The 19,933-nt window shown below is 42.5% G+C and overlaps 1 long non-coding RNA gene across 3 annotated transcripts in view; it reads left to right on the top strand.

Moving 5' to 3' along the window:
- Positions 1-19,933, top strand: part of LOC139609896 (uncharacterized) — a 32,603-nt gene that overhangs the window by 6,001 nt on the left and 6,669 nt on the right. The window contains exons 4-5 of one of the 3 annotated variants that reach the window (XR_011685397.1): positions 9,290-9,379; positions 11,445-18,511. This is a non-coding gene — a long non-coding RNA (uncharacterized lncRNA). Of the gene's footprint in view, positions 1-9,289; positions 10,520-11,444; positions 18,512-19,933 lie in introns of those variants that run through there. The other 2 variants (XR_011685399.1, XR_011685396.1) reach the window with 2 other exon arrangements.

Here is a 19,933-nt window from a genome sequence, read left to right as displayed (position 1 = left end):
TCATAACCTCATTCTGTCATTAGTGTGGATAGCAGAGAGTCTGAGTGACTCCTGGTCAGTAGGTCAGAAGCCTGTGGGTGACTGACTATAATGCAGAGGCCACAAAGGCACTTTGGCTTGGGAAAGTGGACTGGAGCAGTCCAAGTCTCTATCCGACTGTGTAAGAGACAGAGAAAGACCCACAAGAGGAAAGTGTGCACAGACACACTCTTGGACTGAGTCTTGATGTAAAAGAAATCAGCCACATCAGTGTCCCATTTTAGCCCAGTCACGGTACACAGATAAATCAATCTACATCAGAATGGCACAAACTGCAGGAGACTCATGAGAGCAGAGAATCACAGATCTGGATATGATCGCCTACTTCAGCGGTTTGCTCTGTCTTTGATGAGTTGACAATATGCTTAGTATTGCTCCAAGGACCGGGCACTGAGTTCATAAAGTCTGGATATACAACCAAAACAACAGACATCCTACCATCTGTTAAGTTTGACGGTGGAGGGAAAGCCGCTGAACTGGCTCAGATGTATTATTTCATTCAACACTAAATCTAAATTAGTGACAGACATCTACACACACCTACAAGTTAACACTGGGTTTACTAGCTGTTGCATCATGGAAGATGGATTGATTGCTGCACATGTGTAGATGGAGAACAAGAGCTAAACTACTGGTCAGATGAAAAGTGGGTCAACTGGCCAGCTGCCATCCAAGTAAAGCTACGCCAGGCCTCCATCTCCATCACCTGGCTGGTTGGATGGGATTCACATAGCCGTGGCCTATAGAAGACCCCAGCACAGGTTTTTTGGGGGGAGCACAGGAGAGCTCTTGCTGAACCGTGAAGGAAACGCTGAATTGGACTTTTGCACTGGGCTAATTTAAGAGAGTCCTGTTGTTTTAGCACCATTCCAAGGCCCTGCACTGTTTTGGGGGGAGAAGAAAAAAAAGGAAGGCAGACAGAGAGATTCTTAACCCAGTGCCCTTGGGATACCAGTCTGCATTCCTGCTGTTGGCTTGACCACAGCAGAACCCCTGCAGTGGGCCGAGTGTGAGCAGACTCTCATCGGAGAAGCTCCTGTTGCACCGTGTATGCAATTCAGTGTGTTTATTTAAGAGTTTGATAGCATTAAAAGTACTCAAAGATTATTTCCACCATGCTGTGCTTATGGCCATTTTCAATATGTGCGTTGAGAGTGCAAATGCCAGGATTTTTCAGAAGTATTTTAAAAAGGATTGCAAAAATTTTTATTATTATGTTTGGCTGAGATGGAAAGCCTAATGTAGGGCTTGTTTCTTCTTCTTGTTTAATTTCCGGCAGTGTAGAAGCAGCATCTGCATTTTGCTGCCACACACCCCAGTGTGCTTATGCTCTGACAAAAGCTTAGCAAATAAAGGATAAAAGTTGTGGCAGACATAAACATCCCTTTTTGTTGAGCTCTCCTTTTGTCTGCCCACACGTGGCATGAGTGGGCAGACAAATCTTTCATAACAAGAAAAAAATCTATCTTCGGTCTGCATGTCATAAGTAGCAAAAGAAATGCTTCAGCTTACTGGTGTATGTGGAATATTTGCATTTTTTGGAAAAAATGTGTAAAGGGTTTTGGAAAATTAGGTAATACTTTTTTGCCCTCCAAAAGAATTCTTGGTCAGTCTGGGACTTTGAACCAAAGTGAAATTTCTCCATGAATAATGAAGTGGATTGCTATGATATTCAGTGCTGACAATCCACGATGAATCACAGTGACTCTGGTGAGCCCTTGCCTTTTCAACTAGTGACACCAGAAGGTAAAAGTTTTCAGCTATCTCCACGTCTACAAGATGGGTTAGCAAAAGATTAAGTTTAGGCATTAGTTCCCCCAGATGATGTACCCTTATAACTTTGTTTATCCCCTGCCTTGAACTCCTCATCCACAGGCTGAATTGCAATATTTTTGCTTGTGACAAAATCCATGTGACCTATGACATTCCCCTGTGCCTCAGCTGCACTTAGTGATAATCAGCAAACTAATAAACTCAAATAGACAGCCAGATAGCTCCAGCAAGCTAACCAACAGATCCATACATGCAGTATAGATGGAAAATGAGATAGATAGGAGGTATGGAGGCTCCTGATGCCTGCTGAGCTCGTCAGTAAGTCAGTGGGATGGTGAATTTTCCCAGAGGAAGGAAGCTTGACGTTCTCTTAGGCCTCCTGAACCTTTTGGTGCTCCTCAGTGTGTGGGAGCAACAGATCTATGAATGCACACAACAGCCACACACAATTTCAGATGTATAAACAAGCTCCACAACTCAATTCTCTCTTCCAGCCTCCTGCCAAATTGCTATCGTTATTTTTGATCTTTTTCTTGTTGTGGGCTCCTCAGCATGCTGGCACTCCATGTCCCCTTCAGTAAAACAAGGATGAGTGGTTTTGTCACATTGTAAAGTCATCAGAAGGTGGGCGAAGCGGCAGGGCTCCTCTGCTGGCTCCCATGTCTGACTCGTTTCCACCGGCTTGTTATGACTCTAACAGTCACATCCTACTCACTCACCCCATGGGAGAGTTGTAGAAGAGCAGGGAGGGAGAGAAAAATGGAATGAGAGATTTGGAGGGATAGATAGACTCGTTAAGAAAGGCTAACAAATACAAACGTGAGATGGTGATAAAAACCGGTCTGGCGTTCAAGTGAAGCAGAAGGATCCAATTCTTACCCTCTATAGATTTGATGACAGATGAGAGTGACAGATTAGAAACAGAAAGCTCTTCTGTCACTGTAACTCCGTTTTCAAATAAAGATTTTGGCCCATTTTATCCAAGTGGTTTTGGAAAATCTCCCAACCCTCCGAAAAAACTGTCTACATTATTTAAATTTCTGAGAATCCAGGAAAATGATCATGAAGTCTAATTTTCCCTTCCATGTGACTACTGAGTGATGAGTGTGTTGCCACCACTCACTTCACGTCCTCTCATCAGAAGCAACCTTTAAACAACTATTCATTTGTGCAATATGAAAGTGGCCTAAAGTGGCAACAAGCTGCTTGAACAATTGAGTCCACCATTAATTTGCAATAAAACGAAACATCCTTTATTACAGCATTGTGACAGCCAGCACATTTACAGCTAATGGCCAGCTATAAACGATTTTATTCATCTATGTTTTATACTGCCTGTCGACGTCAAATGGTGAATGAAACAATTTAGACTTTTGCACGGAACCAAGTGTGGTGTGGCAGCCGAGTATGACCATTTATGAGGGGTATAAAACATGTTTTGAGCTTTCATGGTAGTTAATAGTGGTTATTGTGGTAGTGCTAACTGGTAAACAGTGTCTCGCTGCAGTTTGGTAAAATGCTGCAGTTACTTTGATGGAAGCAGTTACTGCTGTGTTGCATTTGCTGCATCTAAAATGAACTGATGTGTGTATTGACCACAGGTGACCTCTTTCTGCAGACATGTCCATTTAAAGGAGCAGTTCAACAATGTGCGTTTTTTGCCAATAGTAGAGTAGATGAGGAGTTTGAAACCACTCTCATGCCTGGAGCTAACAGCTGGTTAGCTTAGCTTAGCATAAAGACTGGAAACAATGGGAAAGAACTAGCCTGCATCTGTCAAATGTTAACAAAACCCACACCAACACAATTACCACAATATGTTTCGTGTGTTTAATATGTACAATAAACAAACTGTAAAACATCATTGTGGTTTTACATGTTATAATAAACTAACTGCCTGCTTATTATAGATAAATATGAAAAGATATAAGAGTAGTATCTCATCCAAATCTCAGAAGGAAAACAAAAAACCTCTTTGTCAAAATGTCAAAATATTTCTTTAATTCACAAATTTAACTTACATTAATCCACTGCCATCACATTGCACTCAGTGAATGTCTTGCTTACCCTGAACCTGTAAAACCTGAAGTCTTATTTTATTTACTCAAGCAAAATAGTTGCCAGGCAACAGAAAACAAATGATATCAAATAATATTAAATGCTACAGGTTTACACCCTGAATATGGGGATTAGATTCAGTCAAACTATTATGGGATTAACAACAACTAACATTGGTATTTCTAAATCACCTTTTTTCCAGAGGGAATGATTTGATGTCAAGGAAAATTGTGTTAAAAACTGGGCTGTGTGGGCTCACAACAGGCTTGACTCACCACTGAGCTGATATCCACATGTAGCTGAGTGGTGTGATGCTGAGCAGGCAACTGTAAGTCAGTTAATTAGCAAGTCTAAGCATCATAAAACCCTAGTCTGGCGGTTGCTTTGTCGTGGCCTTCAAACTGGAGACCGCCACATCCTTCACACAGATGTAATTATGTGAGGACAGAATTATGCCCTTGAACAGTGGCTGCATCAAACGTCTAAACTGCTCTCACAGTTGAGGTCAAGAGTAACACAATATGTAACAGAGTGAACCTGCATCCAGCAGGGCTGTTTTGTGAGGGTAGTCAAGTTGAAATAGGTTCATAATAAAACTGGATCTGCAATGACAAACTACATTCGAAGTCACTGAAAAGCTGCCGAGCCTCCAGACACAACTTACCTTGTAAAACATGAGTGCAGTGGTAAGGTGTCATCAGAATGGGCTCCTTGGTGCTTTGATGGGTTTTCTCAAGTGTAAGAATCTTAATAAAAGTTACGCCTGCAGGCCTGAAAGAATGTGTTTGCTTAATGTAAGCTGGTTAAAAGAAGGAAACTAAAATAGCTCAGATGGATACAACATTTATCACTGCATGGACTGAAGGATGTCCAAGAGATATTTTATGTCTTCATATGTGAATCTGGATAAAAAGCCTACTTATAAATAATAAAACATCCCCAAAATGCTCCACTGAGCATTTATTCCCTGTCCAAAGGTTCTCCTCTCTGTCTGTAGGGGGCAGTATGGATTCATCCCTTGTTCCTGGAGGTGTCTGGATCTGTAGCCACTCTCACATTACAGTCTCTGACACTAAGCTTTTGCTCTTGCAGCAGACGGTTCCTTGGAGAGCAGGACCCTGCTGTTTATGCCAAAATGCCAGAGTTAAGCAACTAACATCTAGATTACAGTGCACATATTTGAAAATATCCATGAAGTTTGAAAATCCTCAATTAAACTAAACACAGATTTCAGAGAGTGAGTGTTTGGCTAATACCGACACCATTAATATGAAGCTTTTAGTCTTGGAACATTGAACCGCTTGGACATATTTTCCTGTTTTTGATTTCATAGAAAAACACCAAAATGGCCTCTTCCTCTGCCAGACTTTTGATGTGTTTCCACTGGATCCATCATCAGGTGGACGGCTGCTGTTTTCCTGCACCTTCCTATCGAACGGCAGCAGGCCTCAGTTAAAGTGGCTGGAAGGTGCTGCAGCCTGTTCAACCTCCAATGTGACACAAATAACATTCTTGAATTTCATAAATATTGAGCAGTTACACTGAACCAGACACATTTTCTCTGCAGAGATGCAGTGTGGCAGTTGTATGAGTCCTCCATTACTAAACACGTGACCCCTTCCCATTTGCCTTGTAACCTCTTCAGGGACCATGTCTCTCCACACTTGGTTTGCTCTGACATTCACCAATGACACCACCGCAGTGTGTTTACCACCTATCTGGCTGGGTAGCATAGATCTGTTTCTGATCAACTGTCTGAACAGTGGGAGGAAAGCAAGTCCAGACTTGTCCTCTCAGGGTTGGTGAAAGGCATTCTGGGGAATGTAGGAAACTCCTTGAATGAACTGAACACCAGAAATTGATACAAGACTCTGAACAAAATGATGATGGTGTTTTCAATTCTTCATGTGTCTCTGCTGTGACAGACAGAATGAAAGGGTCGGTCAGAAAAATTTAAAAGATTTCTTACATCAGAATTAGTCTAAAATGTTAGTTTTATGGTCAGCAAGGCAATTCAAATAGCTTTAAATGCACCGAGAGAGAAAGAAAGTGGGTGGTGTGTGTGTGTGTGTGTGTGTGTGTGTGTGTGTGTGTGGGGGGGGAGAGAGAGAGAGGGAGAGGGAGGCCTATGCTCTGTCCAGAGTCCCCCAGTGCCTCTTCCGAGAAATGGACAGAGAAGAAGAGGGAAGTGTGTGTGTCTGTGTGGAGGAGGGGGCCTAAGCTGACACATGGACAATGTCAATGTCAAAATATGTGCACTGCAAACCCTAAAAGAATCTGTAACACAGGGTCAATGCAAGAAAAAATCAGCAGTCAAATTTCAAGTGTTGATTAGTAAACAGTAACATGATTGATACATATTACTATTGATAACTGAACTGATGATTTTTCTGTGAAGTTAATCATGTTTATGACATGTTGTGCTCATTTTAATCATCGTTCATTTTAATGAAAACTCATAGAGTTTAATTGAATTTCATATCACTGAAGCTTTATTTTATGTCCACTACTGTTGTATGTTTAAACAATAGATGCAGCTTTGAAGCAGCATTCCAACATCAGCAATAAATGACCAAGATACTAAACATGTCTGTAAACACAGGTGAACAAAGGATGAAAAAAATCCCAAATCCTCTCCTGACATGAGTTTTTTATGTTGCTTTAGATGAGCTCAGTCTTATCTCTGGTTTATCTCACCGAGGTGATCTACAAATCGCACCAAAAAATGATCATACTGGAGATGTACTCTCCATTTCAGCAGATATTTTGCTAGAGAAATGATCACATTTCTCACATCAAGTGCGATGACTCAATTAAAAAAGAAGTTCATTTCTTTCACTGAGACTCAAACGCTCATTAAAAGAGCATCAGTCTGCAGAGCAAATGTACATATCACTGCACTTGCATAACACCTGTAAGGATCTCATTTCAAATGATCACTCCACTGAGAATGATTATGGTGTTTGTCTGTCCTTTGTGTGGTACGCTGCCCAAGTCTAGTGGGGAACATTTAGTCTCCCGGAGGAAATTCATAACTTTATTGGCTGCAAGAAATTTCCTGTGTTGCACGACACCTGTAGGTTCTGTCAGAGTGGGGTGAACATTTTTACAGTTGATCCCCACAAAAAAAGAAAAAAACAACACACGCACACACATGCATATGCACTTCCTCCCTGTAAGGGATCCATATGTGAAAGAGTATTGTGGTAGTGTGGACGTGTCAGGCACTGATCAGGGGACATGTGGCTGGATTTAGTTGTTTATTGACATTCAAGTGCGTGTGCTTTTCAATGTCAGTCACCTCACTGTTGTGTTTTCATAATGTGCACCTGGTTCGATGTCCATCTGGTGAAAACACCTCAACGTCACTGACGATATTACCTCTTTCTCTGTACGAAACAGCCGGCCGGCGGCAGCAGCAGTGAATTATCCCACCAGCGCCCGCCTGCTTTCCAAAAGGGCAGATTTCGTTATGTAACAAAGCGAAGAGCGGCATGGAAAACCTATTGCTGTTCCCAGTCCTGTTCCTAATCCTCCCTGCAGTTGGCCTTAAGCCCCTTTAGCCCCGTTGACAGCAGTCAGCCAGGGGTTGTCATTAGGATGAAAGCTGTGCGACTCACCTGGTTACACAGCTGTCAGTTAGGAGGGAAAAGGGATGATTACAGAGCAGAGCTGGTCCTCCCGCCTTCGCTAGCATGGACCAACACGCTTTTCAAGAAGGCCGAATGAACCAGAGATGAGAGGGCTGGGTCGGCCAGGTTTCAGTTGTTGTTGTTGTTTTGCTGATGTTGTTACTTTCTGCAGAGAGATTGCCCACTTTTCAACAGGTGTTACCTGCACAACGTGACCTTTACGGGCCTTTGCCGCTTCGCTGTTCCAGAACACAAGATTATGGACAAGTGAGTTACTGGTCTTGAACCTGAAGTGTTTCATCTTAGCCCTCAGATGTAGTCCCGGCCTGTTTCTTGTCTGTGTGTGGAGGGAATTTCTGGCAGCCTGACACTGTGTTCACTTGACCTCTGTGCGTCAGAGTCCATTGGGTCCATTGAGTTCAAAGTTAGTTGTGAAAAATGAGGCTCTTGAAGGAAGAAAAACACCCAACTTTGCATGCAAACCTGAGAAATTACTTAAAAAATGTGTGCAGTCTTAAGAGCAGCTTGGTTTTTTTATCTGGACTGCTTACAAACACAATGACCCAAGCAAAAATCACAGTCTGTTCATGTAAAAGTCTCATTTTTCTTCTGTCTTTTTTATGGATAAACATATTAATAGTGATTTTCCTCATGCAGTTGCCGTGCTTAGAAAACTGAGGCTGGAAGAGCTAATGGGAAACCTAATGACCAATCAAAACATGGGGTCAACATGAAGTTTAATTTGAATTGATTGTATTTTTCAATATAAATTCATTTTGTTCGATTCACTTTTTAGGCAAACGTTTTATTGAAAATGAAATAGATACCAAGGAAAATTTTCAGGGGGAGCTCAATTGTCATCTTGAACTGTGTTGTATTGAAGATTTAATTTTAGAAGGAAATATCCTCGCTAAATATACGAAGAAATGAACGCCACTTACTGGCACTGCACTGGACACTGTCTTACTAATGAATTCTGGTAAAAACTGTGCAAACAACACCACAGAAAGCAAAGAGTACTTACCACCTAATAAAAAGTAATAATCACTTTCTGAACTGCAGCAGAAAAATTCAAGATTTGCTGCACGTAACAAAACACAGACCTCACAGCTGATCTCTACCACAATAAGGTCAATGTTTGATTTGGAAATCACCACTACACAGGCCTACATCAGAGAACCCGAGTCTTGCCATAAAATCTTCATCCCAGAGGAACACAATACACGAAGGGGAAGTCCTGAGCATGAGAGTAATTTGGCAATTGGACGAGAGAGATTTGGCGCTCTCACCTCTGTTGACGTGGGCAGGCGCTTTTGAGAAGGGTCCCCGTGGCCTCATGGGAAAACCCTTTTGACGTCAAAGCACGCTTCAAGCTCTAAGATAAAGTGTTTTCATACGAGCTGCCTGGGCTTGGGTTACAGTAAAGAAGGGGAAATTGCAACCACAGAGCTAAGAGGAAAGGAGCTTGAACTTGGAAGCCTCGTTCCTTCTCAATATGATCTCGTACCTACATAGAGAATCATCCTTACCTCATCTTTTCTTTTTCCTTTTTCTACCCAGCCCATTGCTGTCCTTTTTTTTTTTTGCTAAGTTTTTCCCCCTCATCCTCCCATATCCTCAATTATCACCCTTGTTTTACTGCTTGTTTATATTTGATTTCTTCATCTCTTTGTTTCTCTGGAAAGCACCACACCAAACGTGTTTTTGCATAAAAATGCTTTTGACATGAATTTGATCTGACTCACTCAACTTGGCTCTTTCCCTCCCCTCTTCTCGCTCCCCTCCAGGTGGCTGTATGCTGAAGGCGTTGTATCCGAGCGGTGACAACTCCAGCTGTTTCTGCTGAGATGTGGTGGCGGATGAAGCGCGAGTCAGCGGTGGGTGTGAAGCTGTGGCCAGCTGTTTGCCTGTTACCTCCCCTCCCTCCCTGTCCCTCTTGCAAAAACACATGCATAAATACAGATGTAGATGCGTGAATGCACATGCAATGCACACTAACATCCACTACACTTGTACAACACCAGATTAATACACATGTGCATGAATGTGCACATGTGTTTGTGTGTATTTATGGCTTCCGCAGCCCAAATCTTTGATTACAGATTACACAGCAGGGACGGCCACAAATAGATGGTTTTGTGTGTTAGTAGGTCCGCAGAATATGGTGTTTAAACTGTAGTCCTGAGTAAAGGATGAGGTTCAGCCACATCTAATAATGGTCCAAGGATGGTGCGGATCATCACTTTCTTTACTGTAAACCTGAAGCGCCCTGCTTTCAACACTGATGCCTTGATGTGTGCCGATCATAAAACAACGCTGAGGTTCAAACAGCAGGGAGACGAATAAGTAACAGTTTGTTAATATGATGCAGCTTTGGGACAAACACAAGCGAGAACTGCATGACCTCTACCGGCACTTTATAACTTTTTGACAAAGCAACTTCATCAGTTACATATGTCTGTTACTTTTCACAGGCCTCAAGAGCCTCTGAAAGACTTGTTAGAATTGGATTTTATTTTTGGGGTTGTGCCCAACATCATTCCTGTTAGCTTTCAAGTAACTGCTGAGATCTGAAAACATGTCGCTTTGACAGACGGTCAGAAGCTCAGACAGGATGTAATCTAGCAAACAGTTTCCAAGGAACCGCTGTCCCACAGCATAATGAAAATAAAGAAAATAACAACAATGAGCTGAAAGACACTAAAATTCTCCATAGATTTGACAGGAAGTCTGGCAATAATTTTCTGTGGGTTCAATATCAATGAGCCCTCTCACATTACACAAAGACGTGATCAATTGTTTATATAAAAATATTGATTTCAGACTGTTTATTACACCCATTGTTTTGTGATTGTTCCTCACAATAAAGGGAGGGGCTGCTTTCCATCTTCAGTAATAGTAACACAGCACTGACCTTCCACCACAAGTCAACACAAAGCCTTCTCAGGGCCAAACCATACTGCATGTAGAGCTCCTGTGACTAACACAAAACCAATAAACTCTCCACTGTCTTCAGCTCAGATCTCTCACTCTACTTTACAATTGATTCTTTTATTCTTTTTGCACTCTGCTCTCCCACAATTAAAATCAACCAAGGCCTGCACAGAGCGTGGCCATCTGTAACAACAAATAGCAGAGCCCTGCATTCTACCAGTTGCCCGTTTTCTCGCTGGCGTCTGCTTGTTTTCCTTCTCGCCCGCTCCATCTCAGCTCGTTGAAATTCAGTGGCCCGCTGTTTATTTTACAGCACTTTGCCAGGAATGTGCGGGGGGCACACATCAAAAATTGCCATTGAAACTCAGCAAAATAACATTTGGCTTCTTTACAAATGGAGCTGGGAGGGGCAAGGTGAAGGCTTTTTTTTTTCTCAGTGACAAAGGTAATTTGCAATATGGCTTGGATTTCATCTGCAAAATCTCCAGTCTGTGTGCATGTGTGCTGTGGTGGGGGGGTCGGTAATGGCAAAAAGGTGAGTTCAGGCCAAAGTAAACACACCTTTTTACAATAGACCCCCTTACGAGCGCTGGTTGGCAGGAGAAACTGCTGGTATAGCTGAGGCTCAGGAAGTGCTTCTCATGTGTCATGGGGGGTTAATTGTGTTTTGGTGTTATCTTAGAAACAAGACCCCCCATAAACCCCTTCAACGCCCCCCTATAGTCCTGTAGACTGCTGCTACACACCTGGACAAACACAACAATATGGAATTACGAATGACTATTGAATACACACTGTAGTGTAATTGTACTGCTTGTAACTCTGTCCCTATTCTATCCAGCTCATGAGCATTATAACCAAGGCCACACAGTGTGCACAGTCTATCCTCTATATGTCTACACTTCATTCAATTCATTCTAGATACCAAATATCTTCTGTTTATTTCAAAATCTGCTTCAACATCCAGGTTATTCTTCTTCGTTGCGTCTCTTCTTCCTCATACTGCAGCTCTGCCTTGAGTGTGCTCCAACCATAATGATGGCCTCTGTGTGTGGCGTGTTAAGACAGCCGGCCAAGGGAGAAATTGCTGCTCTTGCACCTTGCATTCTTGGGCTGGGTGTCGGGGGGCCCCACCGCCGCTCTCTGTGGCTTCCAGGACCGGAAGCTCGGCCTCAACAATGACTGCTGCCGCCTTGGTTGCGTGTGTTGGGGAAATTTCAGTCGGACAGAGTGTTATTCCGAGAGGAGAGAGGCGTGTGTGCAGAGTCAGTCAGCATGGTTTGATGATTTGAGATCTACTCTGATTGTGAAATGCAGCCAATTCTATTGTGGTTTATTAGAATAAACACCAGGCATTTGCATAACACTGGAGACAGGGTGGTAGCTGGTAACTATTACAATCAATGCAGGCTCTTTTACAAGATCTTTAACCTGATCAGTTTGTGAATTTTCACAGCTGTAGCAAACTTTCAACAAACAGTAATCAGAACCCACTGGTGCTAAGAATATACAGAGTAATAATCACAAGGGCTGCAACAAAGTTTTATTGCTTTTATAATTAAATTAAAATTATTTTTAAAAAATGCGACCCACGCCCCAAGTTAACATTTCTAAATCCTTTCTTCTATCCAAACAACAGTCAAGAAAGCAAAGCATAGCAGAAATTCTAATATTTGCAAAGGGACCTTTCTGCTTTTTTTCATGACAAACAACCGAAACAATGATGATTCATTTTCTGTTGATTTTAGTCAAATAATGACTTCATGCTAATTAAATCCTGCAATCTGTTTACTTTGTGTTTCAGCAAACTCGTGCAACACACTAGGGTTCTTTGAACTGCTTGCATATAAACCCTACTTACATGCATTGGCATTGCATGTATATCTTCATCAGGATGCACAAAGTTTTCAGACGTGATGTCTCCTCTTTCACATTCAGATGCCTGTAGCATGACAATGAAATCCTCACTGCTTTGTTTTAGCTGTAATTTATTGATTGATGAAAGTTGCACAGTTAGAGAGGTCATGCTGTGCATCAGGGGAGAGCAATAACTCAGGTTCATTCTCCTTCCTGAAAAGACCTCCCTTTGCCAAGATTAAATATGTGGCTTGGACGTCAGGCAGTAGATGTGCTGAGTGTGTGTAACAGCTTGACCAGGAGCCAGCTATCTGTTAGCACCAGCGTGCATCTCCGAGATTGTGTGACGCCTGCAGAATGTACAGACAGGCAAGGTACACCACAAAGAGCTATGGAGCAGAGGAGGGAGATTAATCATAGAAAAGTAGAATATGGAAAATCCTTCCACTGAGCTGATCGCTTCGTCACTGATGTCGACTGCGCTTGTACTCGCTTGGTCAAGCAGACGTCAGCGCTTGGCCTCGTGCAGTCTCATTTATTCTTGTTCTATCTCAATCTGTGGTTTACACGCCTTGTTGTCTTCCTTGGCCCATAAAGCCTCTCCATCTCTCATTCCTCCCTCCCACTGTCTCTGTCACACACATACAGACATAGAAAATGATTTGCAAAGACAAACCTGGCGCTGTGGTTTCTCACTCTGTGCTGACGTCGATGACTGCGAGATTCCCATCGCTACTTCTGTTCATTTATCATCTCCAGTGGTACAATTACATAACCTTGTTTACACACAGGAGAAGAGGAGCGCTCTTATCTCGCTGCCTGGGTTCCAGCAGGGGACGGTAGTGAGACGAAAGAAGCCCGCGGATTCTGAAACATGCAAACGCGCTGATGTCACACGCACATTTGCTTGCGTAAGTTCTCCCACGCTGAAATACACATGTGCCGCACAGCCAAAAGCACACCCACAGAAACATCACACACACTCTTCAAGACACTGACAAATACATGAAATTGGCTCGCACTGTGTGTGAACCTCCTGAGTCACTTAACCCTGTGTCTTCAAGGTCGACCCCCATTCATAATGCCATCAAAATGACAGTTTTCAACGTGCCCGTACGCCTTTTTAACGTCCTGGGCAGAGGATGAGTGATGGTGCTTCGTGTCTGCACATGGGCTTTGGCGTGAATCATGCTTGTGTCTGGATGGACGAGCCTATATTTTTGTATTTTTGCATGTGTGTGCCAGTGTTCAAATCATGGATGTGAGTGTGTGCCACCAGACTTGTTTTCCACTAAAGGCCTCATCAGACTCTCTCTCACTGTTTTCCTTACCTCCCTTACTTGAGTAATTGATTGGCATGATTTACACAGTAATTATCTAAGCATGCCTTCTCTGGGACTGTTTTGATGGCTAACGTGTGGGCCGACGTCGGAGGGCAGGATTACCCGCGCTACTCACAAGAAGACATTCATTACGGGAAGAGAGACGAGAGTGAGTTACGGAGTCATTTAACTCTGTCTCTCCCTCTCGGTAATAACTTGTAAGACCGTCTCTCCCCTCTGTTGTGCTTCCTCTCTGAATTTAATGACATATCTCCAGTGTTTTTCCAAAGCGTGAGTTTATACCCTTGCGCACTCTGGATCCACTGGGGACACATTTTAGTTCCTTTTTCCAAATACCTCACATAATTTGAAGCATGGGAAAGAATGAGGAGTTCTGCCCAGTGCTATATCTTGCACTGCAAAACATATCTATCATAACAGGTCAGTAAATTAGGTTTTGAACCCTCTTTTAAAAACAGCTGGAAAAAAAACACAATTAATCCTAATTTCCACTTTATTAAAGGTTTTTTCTCTAATATAACAAACAAGATATTGATACTTGTTGTGATTAAATGTTCCGATTGGATATTTATTTTCAAAATAAGAGCTTATGGGTGATATTACTTGGCTAAATGACAATGTGCTGGAACAATAAGGCTGAAATTCATACAGTATTCATTGTTATGGTGCCCAGCAGACACCCAGAAGTCACTTCCCTCCTTCTGGTATGTGTGACGGCAATAAACCCAAACTGAGTGTAACTGTCAGTGGGAGCTGCTGGCCCCTGATTAACTGAACCCGTGTTGCGTTAAGGCCTCAACAGGCTTGAGTCTCGTCGAGTGCCGAAAAGCTGAATAAACATCCCTCTGCACAGAGCAGGGATACTTTCTTATTTGTTTTATTAATGAAATAAAAAGTGTCTAAAAGCAAAGCTGCATCAGGAACAGTGTTTTTCTACAATTCAGACAGCGCATTTGTTTGAGAGGGCCTCACTAATGGTATGTTTTCAAGAAAACCAGTCCCCAGTTGCTGCCATCGCTGCCCAAGCTCAAGCAGGGGTCAAGCCATTTCAGGTAAATATGTCGCAGAGATATACAGCTTTAGCGCTGGTTATGTAACCTCAGTCCAGGCTGAGGCCTGAGGCATTGGCCACTTTGGGAGAAGGAGGAGAGGAGAGGAATGTGAAGCTCGCAGGGAAACCATCAGACACTTGGGAAAAGGACGCTGAACCCTCACATGTCAGAAGAAGAGCTGTGCGGCTACTTCATGTCCATTTCAGTCTCTTATATATGATTGAAAGTTCCTGCCACCTGTCTCTGTCTATATTTGATGCATGGTCGTGTTCTTTGGGGTTACCACCTTCCCACAAACGCTACACAACACACACCCATGTTTTCTCCGTCAAATACAGAATTCAAGGTATTTTTTGGGTCCATGTAAACAGTGTGCTGTCTTTAAAAGCGCTGCTCTTTATCTACTGGAGGATCTGCTGTCTTGCAGCCATATGGCCAAACTTCCCATTACATAAGAGACAGCCATGTCTCAAATAGCCTACCAGAGTGTTTGCTGTTGACCCTGGCAAAATGTCTATCACCAGGGGTGCCAAGTCAAAGGGTAACCTGTCACCACTGCCGCCCACTTAGACTGAACACTTGGCTCCATAAATCTCAACTTCCATTTAAACTCAAATATCGTGTTCCTCAAGTTGTCTGCCTTAGATGGTTTCGAAGAAACTGATTCCTATCAAAAGTTCCTACGTCATCAACAAGTTGCAAATTATGAAGGTCACAGTAGCTCATTGTTTAAAAAATACACAGCCCTGTAAAAAATTACACAGAGGTGAAGCCAGGTCAAAGCTTTAATTACTCAGTGATTTCCCTTGTCAAAGTGGAGTCCGTCGCTGAAGTTAAAACCAGAAACTCACTGCTGAGACATTTAAATGATGTCACCTTCCTTCTAACCCACTGACTGTGACAACAACGTTGAAACGTTAAGATTCAATTCACTTAAACCTTTCCAAGAAATCACATCCGCAGGTTTTTGCGTAAATATTCACATAAACTCTTCCCCATGGCAAACAACAATGAAAGTTGTTAACTAGGCACCCAACAGTTTTTCAAGTCGGGAATTACACTAATGACATGGGTATTTAGCCAGGGAAATGTCACATTGTTTTTAAGACGTTCTTCTCTTGTGACTAAAACCCAACTGCGCATGTATTGTGCCTGATCTACGTCATAGCTTGTGCTCAGTGATGCTAACGGCCCTGCTGCGCGCCACTGGACGTCTCATTTATGCATTTACACAAGCAGTCACATGCAACCAGCTAATTAATAAATGTGAGCTGGCCTATTAAGTGTGCACGTATCTGGGTTTGTGTGTAACAGAGGAGTAAGCCTTTAGTTTGTCATGGCATATGAAGTCACAGTTTCACACACACACATTGTGCATTGTGTGCCTGGTCCCTGCTGTGGCTCCCAGCTGTTTATGAGAGCATTTCCCAGGGAAAGTCAGAATACTAATGGAGTCACCTAACCACTCTACCCTTTAGAGGGAAACAGACTGGGAGACAGGGTGATGAAGAGGGGGGAGAGAGTTTTATAGAGGATACTCCAACATTTCTTGAAGTAATTAAGAGCTGCAGCTACTATCAAAGCCATATTTTACAGCGTGCAGAGAATTTATGAGAAAAAACTTGAATGAACAACTCTGACACTATAACTATACTGCTTTGCAGAACTAAAACAGTTGCTTTAGACAATGCCTTAAATGGAATAAATCATATTTAGTTCCCAGATTCATATCCACTTTCAGTTCATGAGATCAGTGTCTGACAGACAGCGAAATCTGGGCTCCATTGAGAGAAAACAGAGAGAGGGAGAAATCCCTGTCTGAATGACTAGTATGGAAAGTTCCCCTATGACACACTTGTTTCTAATGATGTAAGAATAATCTCTGAACTTGGCATATACCAGACTCCTGGACACCAACAAGACGGAAATACCCCCTCTCCCCGAAGTGCTGCCCAACCACAACTTCCCCTCTGATATCACCACTGACGCCAGTGTGGTGCTCATCACACCTGCACACCACCCTCCATTTCCACAGGAGAGGGTGGAGACCGCAGCGAGGAACAGGAAAGTGGCCTTTTGGCGAAGCTTGTTAAGGACGCGTGGCTCATCAGGAAACAAAGGAGGAAGCAATGAGGGCTGACTAACATCCAGTCGCACGGTGTGATTCAACTCCCTGGTTAATAATGGAGGGCGGGCTGACTCTTCCAGTCATTGTTTCACACTTTCCGGAGGTGGATGTGCTGAGAAACACCCTCACCCTCATAGAGACCACATCCACCACAAAAATTATGTCCAGTTGAACAACTTGGCCAGAAAATCATCAAACATCATTATCAGATATTTATTTACAGTGTGGTCCTGTGCAAATTCTGTTGATTGCAATAACAATTTACTTAATTTACTCATCTACTTTTAGCAGTAAATTATTAATGTCTAAGCCCCTCGACTAATCAACCGTCCACGAATCCCATCTTTGAACAGTTGCAGTAATTGGCTCATTTCTGGCTCCAAACCTGACTCCAGGTCAGAGTGTAGGTTTTAAAATCCAGCAATAGAAGCACCTGGTGAAGCAGATGTGGACTCACCGTCATCTGGTGAAGTTAATTTGTCCTACTTTTGTACTGATTGCAAATTGTAAAGTGTTCATGAGCAGCATTGGTGAGCACTTGTTTATAGTGCAGGTCCATGGTTCCTTTAGTTGTACCAGTAATTACAGCTTTGTAAGTTTATTGTGTTTGTTTTCTGTTAATAAGGGCTCTTATTGTGAAACTACAGCCATTCTTCTTTTGTGGAAGCTGGGCCTTAGTTATTACAATGTAATCACGTGCAGACACACGCCTGCATATCTACACACACACACACAGATGCCCACAAACCAAGAATCTGTCCGGCGTTTTCTTAGCAAGAGAGAGGAAGGCATTTAGTCTGAAACACACTTCCTTCTGTGTATTTTCTTTGAGTGCTGGTTGAAATAAACCCATCATGTTCAAGAATGTGAAACAAAAGTTCTCCTTTCATGAACCAAGAATCTGAGATAACTGGACTCATATGGGCCCAGCCTGTTTCTTTCCAGCTGAACTGGGAGGGAACCCAGTCAAGTGTTGGCCACAGAGATCCATTAGATCTCCACTAAATCCAGGCAAACTAAATACAGGGCCATTAGTTTTCAAAATCTAGGCCTTGTTAAAATCAACTGTGAAAATGAAGACCCTAGAGGCCCAGTATTAAAATGATTATTAGGCACAAAAGTTCAGGTAATAACCAAATACATCAGCTTGATCATTACACGGTTTTCCCATTTAAAGTTTGTTCATGTATATATTTTTATTTTCCAAAAAGCTTTATTTATGTCTCTCCTGACAATGTCTGTTAGTGGGTAGCATTTTTTTGGATAGGCTAATGCTTTTTCTTCTTTTTCTTGATGCTATCTGGTCAAAAGGTCAAGTGTCAAGTCATGATTTCTTTATATAACCCTTTTCCTGACCTTTGCTTAACCTCTAGATTAAACCTAACACAAATGTTACATTTCTCTGCTGACAAAAAAACACTCCTCTCCACTATCATTATATTTTTATCAGAGCTCATTATTGAACTGAAACCATGGCCACTGGCTAAGTGAAAAGAGGGAGCTGCCTTTTAATTATCAACCTGGTTTTCCAGGTTGTTGTGGTTTAAAGCAGCTTTATGTTGATTTTACATAACCAGTAATGTTGAGTTTCACTGTTATACTTTAGCTTCACTGACTTGCACATGGATTTCAGCAACTATGTGCGAGTGACCCTGACATATGATATTAACAGACACAATCCAGCAAATCAGACATAAGTGCTTTCCATGGCCATGGAATAAATCCTCTTTATTGTATTGGACTCTCTAAATAAAGTATGATTGTTCTACTCAAGTGGCTATTGACTGGAGTCTGTGAACCTTGATGCAGATATTATATCTAATCCTTTGGAGACTTGACCACTTGTCCTGAGTGGAGACTGGAGCCTTTAATTTTCTCTGAAGTCAAAGTGTAGACGAAGATCAATAATCAGGGGTGTTGCTGGAACTGCAGTTCGTAGACCGATCTTGTGAATCCATGAATTACAGTCCAATGAGTTTGCATGAGACATTTAATATAACACTGACACTGAGAGTATCTCTGTAAGCCTTGTGGAACTATTGAAGAACTGCCACTTGAGCAGTAATTTTCTGTCTAAAATGAGGCCTCATTTGAAACCTCAACAAGTTAGTGTCACATGAGAGCTTCCTGAAATCAACATAATGTCTCAACATTTCCAGAAAACTGTGAGGATGTACAGCACAGCCTTGAATCACACCATATATGGAGCAATATTAGCTTTACCGCTATTATTATCCTGACTGACAGGCAACTTGACCCGAACCTTTGGCTGGGCAACTTCAGCTGGGCTCCTCAGCACAAACCTGAGAGCCAACATCTTGGCACGAGAAGGATGCCGGGAAAGGAAATGGCTCTCCAAAGCAGAGAAAAATCAATAGAAAGAGCTTCTTTTGCTCACGTTTCTCGACCAGCGGTGCTGCAGAGACGGTGGAATGCAGAGTTTCTGGACTGAAAGTGGAGTTTGGCAGAGAAATGTCTCCACAGCTCCAATAGACAATCCTCTAAAGTCACGATTCCAATACAAAGGCAGCAGATATAGTGCACACTGGGAGATATAGAAGAAAGTGATACACTGTGAGGACTTTAAACATGAGTGTAACATTATCTAGTAGTTTGGATTATCCTTTTTACTCACTCTTTTGTTGCCCAGGTTTATGTTATCTTAATTGCTAAAGTAACAGTAGCCGCTCTGCTTGAAATACGGTGTCAGTGACAAAGCAGCTGCTCTGCCTTGACTGCATTCCTTCAATTAGTGGCTGGACTTGTGTGTCAGATTTGTTGAGGTTATTCTTCCATTACAGACTTTCCAGAACTTTCCATTACAACCCAAAGCAGGGAAAATGTGCAGACTCAGCATTAAGGGAGGCAGGACAGTGAAAAGAGGGAGTTTGCACCTTCCCTAAAGATCTATCTCTCTTTCTTCCAGTTGCTTTCCTCCTTGACAAAGCACACATTGCAGCACATATGGGAGGCCCCTGACAGGAATATGAGTTTAAAGAAAAAAAAAGAGCTGATGCACAGACTTGCAGGAACAAGGGCTTCTCTGTGTAGCCTATTCATTCATGGCAGGTACCTCTGTCTCTGGCCAAACATCAAATGAGGAGGTAAAGCATCATC

Source organism: Trachinotus anak, unplaced genomic scaffold, assembly GCF_046630095.1.
Source record: "Trachinotus anak isolate AG129_WGS33_773 ecotype Australia unplaced genomic scaffold, CSIRO_AGI_Tana_v1 ptg000026l, whole genome shotgun sequence".
NCBI lineage: Eukaryota > Metazoa > Chordata > Actinopteri > Carangiformes > Carangidae > Trachinotus > Trachinotus anak.
This window is presented reverse-complemented; position numbering and strand designations above follow the sequence as displayed.